Consider the following 10,502-nt stretch of genomic DNA (forward strand, 5'->3'; position numbering starts at 1 on the left):
CAAAAGGTAAGTTTTTGTAACACTTCAGGCTTCTGCCCAAGTGGCACAATATGACAAGTAGAGATGAGATCACATTGGAAATACTGTACTAAATGTTAAAGTAAGAGAAGAAATAAGCTTTTGCCACAGTAGTGAAGTGAGTCCAGGAATGGTAATATCGACTGGTTGGTCAGTCCACCACTTTGGTCCAAACAAAAATATCTGAACAACTATTGGATAAGTTGCTGTGAAGTTTTGTACAGACATTCATGCTTTCCAGAGCATGAACCCTACTAACTGTTGATCCTCTGACTTTTTCTCTTCACACCGCCAGCATGTGGAAACCTGTTATTTTCTGTGAACTGTCTCAACAGCTATAAAATGGATTGTCATGAAACTAGCCAGAGACTTTTTTAACACAAGAAAAAATATACAAAACAACTCAGACAAAAACAAAGGATGAAATCAGAAACAATGGTGGCCATGACACCACAACACAATCACATACATAAAGGAACAATAGAGCTATAATTATTTTGAAAATCAAGAGAGAAGAAGGATTTCTTAAGCATAAACACATCAACAACAGAAAGGAAAAACTATCAGGAGCACAAAAGAGCAAGGACCTAGGCATAGATGTATACAGTTTTTCAGCTTTATGTATTTTCCATATACGTATATTTTAGTGACAATTAGCTCGATCCATCCGTCCATCTGTCCATCCATCCATCCATCCATCCATCCGAAGTCGGGTCACGGGGTCAGCAGGCTGAGCAAAGCACCCCAGACGTCCCTCTCCCCAGTAACGCTTTCCAGCTCCTCCTGGGGGACCCCAAGGCGTTCCCAGGCCAGACAAGATACATATTCCCTCGAGCATGCTCTGGGTCTGAGGGTTGGGACATAGATGGATCAGTAAATTGACCCAGCACAGCGCCCGCATCACTGCAGACACCGCAATAAAATGACTACATAAACAATATCTGGAATCAGTGAGATAAAACAGATAAAAAGTGAGCTAAATTACTTCCTGGCTGAATCTTTGCTTATTGGAACTGCATGCTAGGCTCAATCCAGCAATTTCTGGGCACAAACATAAACATAAATTTAAGTGACCTTCTTCCAAAACACATTTTGTTATATTGAATAACAGTAATCAACAGAGTAAACTGTGCTGCGTGAGTCTCTTGTTTGTGAGTGGTTGTGGGGGTGGGATGTACTGTACAAATACCAGGAGCATAATGTGCCGCTGTGCACATCCTTCACCTATGCCTCAGGAGATATTGCCTTCAAACTATAAGGTCAGCAGTCTGACAGCACTGTGAAATATTCATTTGAAGGTGTAAGGATGGATACAGTTGGATACTTGACTTAGTGTTACTACAACACCTACTTTTCTATTGACTGTATGTCAGACCATTTCTATTCCAGTTCTTTAGGGGCGATTTTTATTTCTAAGACAGGAATGGTTGCCATCCTCGTGCAGTGATGAGATCCCTGCAGGGAAAAAATAAAAGCTAAACATGCATAATGAATGACTTGGATACACTCAGTGCCTGTTGTTGTTGATGAGTTGAGATGACATTTGACAGAATGCTATTAATTTCCCATTTGAACACTACTTTTCACTTGGTTTCGTACTCCAGAAATCTGAAATGAGGTCAGATGACAACGTAGTCGTAATTGAAAGCAAGGGGGGAAAATATGGTAATGAGCCTCTGAAAAAGACACTGCGCTGAGATTTACAGATGCTGAAGACCAAATGCCAATCATTATAGTAAATGCCAGTCTGACAAGAGCTGTAACACTGCAAGACCTCAGGTGGTATGCATAATTTAAAGTCCCCCTACAGACACATTTTAAAGTAATTACTAAGCCTATAGTAATACTTATATTCTGTTTTACATAGCTTTAACATAACATAACAGTTAAAAAAAAAATCTCTGAAAAGGTGCCTGAAGCGAATCTACTCTCTCCGTCATTGGGAAATTCTGGATCTGGCCTCCTCTCCACCCACCACTGCTGCTTGAATTTCATTTCCCTAGTGCTGCTCATGCTATAGGTTAACTGGCAATGCACATCAAGTTGGATAATGTTGGCGTTAAAGAAAAAATTAGAGAGTTCAGCTGTCAGACCTAGACTCAGATGAGGAGTCTGTTTTGCACCAAATTCAGCAACTAGCAGACTTAGGCCCCAATCACACAGAAAGTGTTTTAGCAGCTGGAGGTGCCTTTTTGTAATTGTTTTTAATGAGAATCAAACTTTTTCCTTGCGGTTTTTGCATTGCGACGCGCCTCGCGTTTCTGTGTCTTAGGTGCCTGGTGTTTTTGCTGGAGCCCTCTGAACTCCTCAAGTTGAAAACTTTTCAACTCTTTTCAAAAAGCACCCCACATCATTTCTTTCTTTCCTTTGTCTGATGGGATGATTTGAGAGGCAGGCCGCCTGTGGTGGTCACAACAACAAGTTTACAGTTGGTAAAAAAATGGAAGAGAAATTGGTGGTAGTGGTTGCTGGAGAGTGAAACAGCCCGACGATAGACAGCAGGATGTCAAACTAAGCTAGAGTCATCCTAAAATATGCCTGGAAATGGCCATCATGGAGGCGAAGCCCCTGGACCAACTGGTGGTACTCCCCGTGATCCACCCTCTTTTTTATGGTCTCATGTACCCACACAGATCTCCGTTTCTCAACACATTCTTACTCCTACCTCATCACATATGTTTGGTCATGGACCTTCCATGTCCAAATATGATGTGAAAGGTACCTTGGCTGTGTTGGTTGTTGATGTTCTGGGACGCCGTGTCAAGTTCTGTCTGTTACATGCATTGTCTTCTTTCAAAATACACTTCCGTTTTCACAGAAAATTTACAGTTTACATACAGTCCCTTTCAGAATAAAAGCACTACATCACTACAACAACGCGAAATGACTTTTTTTTTTTTTCCTGCAACAACTAATGCACGAGGTTGGGTTTCGGCAACAAAAACATGGGGTTAGGTTTAGGAAAAAAGAACAGGGTTTGGCTTTATAATCTTACAGGATGGGTCTTTTGGGAGAAAGTCAGTGTTTGTTGGACCCATCCACGAATAGTCCCACCCACCCTAGTCAGAATTTTACCACCTTAACTTTCGTTTTTGTCCCACTGCGGTGCCCTTTGATGCCACCGAGCACCAAAACTATAACAGCAACTGGCCGCAAATCATGCTGACATTAAAGAACAGCTTTTTTTTTCTTTACCAGTGTTTTGTTGAAGTCTGTTATCCTCTGAATATGTGTTCTCTGCATGAAACAGCGATTAGTACTTGTATTTGTTATATACCTTATGTAGCTTGCCTGGTGTACTTTTAAATCTCTACTTTTTAGTTTTAGAGAAATGCACAGACGTCGCCCTCTGAGGTAGAGGAATGTGAAAACACCTCTCTAGTGTCAAACTTTGAACAGATACAAGTCAGTGTAGTCAAGGTCAGACATTTTAGGGGACATAAACATAAGGAAAATGCATTTCTGTGTGAAGAGGGACTTTAAAAAATCCCACAAAACACCTCTGATATAAAATTAATGAGAATCCCTGTTCTATAACAGTATGGGATAAAATCTGGCAATGGCACAACAGCTTGGCTGACAGATGTGACATTTGCTGGCTGTCTTCATACATGAATATTGTAATTGCTCTAGTGGCATCCTCTCAACTAAAACCTGCCGCTTTTACTGTGGTGCTTGAGGATGGGTATGTTTCATACAGATTTTCATGGATGCATGTGTAATAAAGAGTGATAATGGTGCTTTTATCCCTGTTTACAGCCATTAGAAAAGTTTTTATCATATAATGTTCTCATGCAGTGTATTGCAGAAAGATTTCAAGCAACTAAACGTATCTGCTTTTCATTCCAACTGTTCTCAAAGGATCCTTGGGCAGCATTTTGCTTTTGCATATCACTATATGCCTTTTATCAAAGCCTCACAATACATTTGGCTACTCTGAAGCTTTTTTCCCCCATGCAGACAAATAATGAGAAAAAAAACAATTTTGCTGAACAAAGCACCACAGACACAGTTAATACTGCATGTACCAAGCATACAAAGTACCATTCAAGGTCTGGGTCTGAGGGACTATTAGCATATCAGATCAGCAATGTGACAATAGGCTCATTTGCATTAAGTCCCTTGTGTGAGTTAAGTTCAACATCAAGGCTGTATGAATAACTCTGATTCGAGATCTGTGTGATGTCGGGGTTTTTTTTTAGGACAAAGTCTGTTGTCAGAGGCTCAATACACTGGGTGAAAGAAGAAATAAGGTCATTTTTGATACAGCAGAAAAAAGGGCTTAAAGTATTACAAGAGAAAGTTTTCTTAGACCTGAAGTTCAGCAGTACTTGCCAGCAGCACTGTCAGGGACCAAGCAAAAAGGCAAAAGGACAAAGGGGTAAAAAGGAAAATTGTTTTTAATTTGTTTAGAAAAAATGCCAAATATAAACAACCTATCAAAAGCAAAAAATATACAAAGAAATAATTAGCTTACAACAAATGAAAACAAAAAGGCAAACAAAGAGATTTTTGGAGAATTTCAAACTGAGTCCCCCCCTTCTTCAATCTCCATCCTGGCTCCTTCCACTTCCTGTGGGCTGTCCTTAAAAGGCCCTCTTGCTCAGGCCTCCAGCCTTTTGCCGGTGGAGCTCGGAGAAACAAACAGTAAGTATTAATTGCAACTTAAAGACCATGTGACAGAATGTTAACCAAATTGTGTGCACCCAAATCAGAAAACAAACTCAAAATGAATAAAGTGTGTGGTATGAACATAAAATTCATTATCTGATAAAATGTCTGAGTGTAGAAGGTGTAAAAGTGTAAAAGAATACTAACACACATCTTCTCCTCGGCAGCACAGAGGATCTATACAATTGACACAGTTTCAGGGCAAGCAGCACTGATTACTGTCACCAATTCAGTATCTGACCAAATGTCTGACCTTCTGTTCCTGAGATATGGTGTTACATAATGGCCAGAAGAGTGTTTTTAAAGAGCATTATGATGTCACTGTGAAGTTGACCTTTCACCTACTTGTTGTATTCTATGAGACATTTGTGTGAAATTTTGTTATAATTAGCAGATGAATTCCTGAATTGAATTCCAAAAACATTTTGCAAGGTCACAGTGACCTTGATCTTTGACCTTTGACTACCAATTTCTAATTAGTACACTCTTGATAAAAAATATTTTTTTTAAAAAACCAACTGGCCAGCTCACTTGGTGTAAAAGTCTATGGTGCAGGCATGCAGTCCAAAAATGCATCCGAGGTACTCTGACTGTAGGTAAAAGTCCTCCGTTGATTCATGGATAAACCAACATGTTGCGACTGGAGAGTCTTCAACCCAGTGCTATTTTTCCTTCATTATCAGTACATTCTTGAGTCTAGGTGGACATTTGTGTCAAATTTGAGGAAATATCCTCGAGGTCTTCTTGAGGTATCACGAAATTCACAAAATGAGATAGAGATTGATGCAAAGTCACAGTGACTTTGACCTTGGACCACCAAAGTCATAATCAGTTCTGTCTTGAGTTAAAGTTGATGTTTGTGCCAAATTTTAAAAAAAAAATCCTTCCAGGTGTTCTTGAGACATCTCTTTAATGAGAATGCAACGAATGAGGTCAGTAACCTGGACCTTTGACTGCCAAAATCTGATTAGTACAGCCTTGAGTCTGAGGGAACGTTTGTGCAAAAATGTCCTTGAGTTGATCAGATATCATGTTCACAAGAATGAGACAGATGAAGTCACAATGAGCTTGACCTCCGAGCAATAACTTCCAAAATCTAATCAGGTCAAAGTGGATATTTGTGCCAAATTTAAAGAAATTTCCGTTCCTGATGAAAATGAGATGGAAGGATGTACGTACGTACATACGGATGGACGCATGGATGGACAACTCAAAATGCCTTTGGCCATGGCCATCACTAGCACAGAGGCATAAAAACATGTTAATCAGTTATAACTGTAGTGCAAGGAGTTTATACATGAGTGTATCATGAGGTGTGTGTAAAAGTACGAATAAAAAAAAGACATGTGGAAAGAGAACCAAAGCACGATCTGCATCCATCTTAAATACAGGTGAGCCTTGTGCTACAGGTGTGCCACATTTCCTGTAAAGAACCTGGCCTTCACTGTACCTATAGGCTCTCTGGAACATTAAAGCACACACAGACAGAAACACCAAAACAAACTCTCAGAGTACCCCCAATAGACCTTTTCTAAGGCAGACATTTTTTCATAGTAGGATCATCCACGTCCCAACCCTAACCTATGGTCATGACCTACGGGTGATGACCTAAAGAATGAGGTCGCGGATAGAAATGAGTTTCCTCAGAAGGGTGGCAGGGCTCAGTCTTAAAGATAGGTTTAAGGAGCTTCGACGTCAGGAGGGAGCTCGGAGTAGAGTAGCTGCTCCTCCACGTCGAAAGGGGTCAGTTGAGGTGGTTCGGGCATCTGATCAGGATGCCTCCTGTGCGCCTCTTGTTAGAGGTGTTTCAGGCACGTCCAGCTAAGTCCCCAAGGCAAATCCAGAACACGCTAGAGGGATTATATATCTCATCTGGCCTGGGAACACCTCGGGGTTCCCTTAGGAGGAACTGGAAAGCATGCTGGGGAGAGGAATGTCTGGAATACTTTGCACAGCCTGCTGCCCCCAACGTGGCTTCAGATGAGCGATTTTAAAATGGATGAATGGATAGCAGGAAAAGCACAGGTGTATTTAATAACATTAATGATAGCTGCTTTTAATTTAGGGCAGATCCCAGTATTGTGCACGCTGGCTGACTGGAATAGCTGACTGGCACACTTAATGGAACAGAGCCATTGTCTAGGTTATTAATCTCACCTGTGCTTTTCCTTCTATGACAAGTCAAAATGTCTGCTGTAAAAAAGTTTCATTCCCTGCTCACTCTCTCTCACTCAGCAACAAGGAAACAATTCAGAAACAGATGAGACAAGTGACCATCAGCTCATAATTCTCAGATGATGAAAGTCTGAAGCAATACCACAAAACAAGCATGACATAAGAAAAGCAAGCGAAGCAGAATCTAACCCATGAGGTGAGGTGCTCGGTAGCTCTGATTTTGCCAGAAAGTAGAGCTTGTATTCCACAAATAACGATGCACAGCCTTGTGTTTGTCTACCACCACACATTTCCCTGGGATATGTATTATGCAAACACACTTGGGCCTCTAGTTTCACAGCAGCGGCATTAAGCAGTATCAGCAAACACAATCAACACTGATTGTATCAGCAAAGTTAGCAGCAGTAAAGAAATGTTGGGTCTACTTTAAAAAGACTAAGCTGATTGTGCTGTGCCTGTACCAACCATATAAAGTGCTGATATCACAGTTTATTGCAGTAGCTTATATCAGTGAAGTTTCTGATGTATTAGCCTCTGGGCAAAAGAAATAACATTTACTTAAGCATAAACAACTCCAGCACAGTGAGCTGATGGGAGAATATTAATTTAAAAATAGGGAGACGCCCGTTCTAAACCTTCGAATTACTTTATTTTGTTTTTAAGGGGCTTATGTATTGAGGTCCATTATTTCATGTATAGGAAGTGTGAGATGCAAGCATAGCTTTGATAGAAGAATGTACTTGGATTTAATTCTTGCAGGATATAAGGGGGAGATAAGTACAAAGATCTGGTCTCTTCTGCATTCAAAAGAGATGTAGGTCAGGTGAGTCTGAAACAAAATTACACTCAGCTGTCAGTGTGATTGTTCGTTAGTGTTAGCTCTGTGTGGCCAATTAATCTCAGTGTGTGCTGAGCTCCAGCCCCCCGCCACCCTGACCAGGATTAACTGTCCAGAAAATGATAGATGAATGGTGTAGCCTGAAGTTAACATTTAGAGCCCTGGTCGGAGCTCCTATAATGTTACTAAGCGCATAATTCTTCAAGATTACCAGGCCTGCAGACATGTTTGGCCAATTTCAGGCGAACAGCAGGTCACAGAGTTTAACAGTCACTAACTGTCTCTTGAGGTTTTATCTTTTCTAGCCACAAGCAGCACCAGAGCTCAAAGCAAAGCTCAAAGAAAAGCTGAGCACCAAGTGTTAGTTATCGCTGACGTCAGTTGTTTAAGCTACTAATGTTTGCAGGTGGTGATAACCCTTTACTCCTTAGGATCCTTGTCAGTATACTCTCAGACCTGCCCACGAACCTCTTTGAGCTCATTCACTGTGGTTCACTCAGCTATGCCCAGACAATCTGATTGCTATTTGTCGAGTGAAAAATGTAACTAGAGCTAAAGTAGACAAGGGACTGGTGAACAGAGCCATCTAGACATTTTCAGGTATGAGAATCACGACTCCAGTTGATGTCCATGTTGCTCACCTGGATGTTTGGGCAATGATAAGCTAACATGTTAGCCATAAGAACGCAAGGAGCTAGTAGCAGGTGTGGACTCGAGTCACATGATTTGATGGCTTTAGACTCAACTTAAAAAATTCTAATAAGACATGCAATTCGACTTAGACTAACACCAATGACTCACGATTTCACTTGGATTTGAGCCTTTTGACTTGAAACTACTTGACACCTTCTCTCAAGCCCAAAGATCAGAAAGTAATTTAAAAGGTTTGCCGTAAACCAATTAATTTCCCTTCATTTCCTGAATCAACTAACGTGGGTGCTAATGATTCCCAGTGGATTAATACTTAATTCCCCAGGTCCATTTTGTTTAAACAATCCAAAATGACCAGTCAAGTTGCAGGAGGAAACACAGGAGAAATAACATAACTTTGCAAAGCACCAGCTGGGGAAAAAATGATACCAAGGATGCATGCACAAAACCAACATCAACAAAGTCTGAATGGAGGTATGCAAAATCACAGGTGGAGATGCAACAACTTCTGACTTTTCAACAGTTTAAAAGCAAAGAACAGTAAGTCGAGGCTACTATTATGAAGAAGCTTGTTTTTAAAAAAAAATACACATTTTAAAAAGCCTCCATGATTTTTAGAAATTTAATAAATTATTAAAATGGCATTACATTTGGTGAAGTGCACACTATGACTTGTTAAGGACTCAAAACCCAGTTTAGGACTAGGGACTTGCCTTGAGGCTTGTCAGTCTTGACTTGGGACTTGAGCGCAAAGACTTGAAAGCGCAAAGAGCGCAAGACATAACTTGGTCCCACCTCTGACTGGTTGTGTAACAAAACTGTGGTGCTGTGGTCACTAATGTAGCTGTAAGGTACAGTCATACAAGAGCAAATTAACAGTGGCAAACCTCCAAAGCCTCCCCCTCACTTATGTTCAATGCAAACTGTGAGGTGATTAAAGCATTCGCTTCTAGTGGCAAAGCAAAGTCGTGTCTTTGCACTGAATGGAATTCAGCTTTGGTGATCTTTGACTGGCTAAGTTGCAACCTCAAAGTGCCCTTAAAGAAATTAAATGAAATTGAATTCGTGCCTTTATTGTCATTGCGTGTTCACCAGTGGCAGCTGCTGGTCTTTCAAGCAGGGGAAGCTCACTTTAAGTTTACATCATAAAATGTGTCATATTGTAGCGAGGCAGTAACTTATAAAAAAAACATTTAAATGAAGCTGTTTTTCAACCACACTCATGCCATAGAACCACAGCAAAACACACCTCAAAGATTATCAGATGGGTTTAACGGTGAAAATGAGCTCCGGACGGCACTCTGTCAGAAGACTCCACTCGCAAGTATCCGCATGGGACTGGGCTCGAAATGCGAAGCGCTGTCAATCACAAAGGGGTTCAACAATTCCCCCAGTCATCATGCATACACCGAGCGTCCTCTCCCGCCTACTGCTCCATTAGGTCCCAGGGAAGCTGAGCCTCCCTGGAAGTGATGATTTTGTCTCATTTATCCAATGACCGTCTTGCTTTGCTGCGTGAAAAAAACCTGCTCAGTGCTGTCTCAAAGGAATGCTTGGAGGCTCTGCGTCCACCGTGCTGACACGAGAATGTATGACAAGGAGGTCGTGTTTGAAAACTGGTAAACAGCTGACGTTTGACCATCATAGTCATGATGTTAAATGCATCCTGGCTTACGTTTAATGCAATGTAAATTCTTATTTTAATGTAAATTCAATAGTGCATATTTGACCATTTCTTATATGAAATTTTAGGGGCAGTTCAGCCTCCCTTGTTGTCTCAGAGCAATCACCCCTGGTGTTCACACACAGCATATTTTGCTGTCTCTCATAAGAGAAAAACTGTTCCATTCGCTCAAAACACACTCACATACACACACATTAAAAAGATAAAGTGCATATGCAGTTATTGTACATCTGTCTGTGGAAGTGAATTCAGCCTTTCTCACAGACATTTTGATTTGATTGATTTGATTTGATTTTTGGGCACGTTACATTAGATTAGCCTCACTTCTTACATGCATTCATAAACTGTTGGTGTTTAAAATAAAGACGCTGACTATTCAGTGACTGTTTAACACAGTGAGGCAGCTTCACAGTATTGTCAGCTTCTCCTTCTCAGCTTCTCAAACAATGGGTTTCCTCTGTTCAT

Source organism: Epinephelus fuscoguttatus, linkage group LG10, assembly GCF_011397635.1.
Source record: "Epinephelus fuscoguttatus linkage group LG10, E.fuscoguttatus.final_Chr_v1".
Lineage (NCBI taxonomy): Eukaryota > Metazoa > Chordata > Actinopteri > Perciformes > Serranidae > Epinephelus > Epinephelus fuscoguttatus.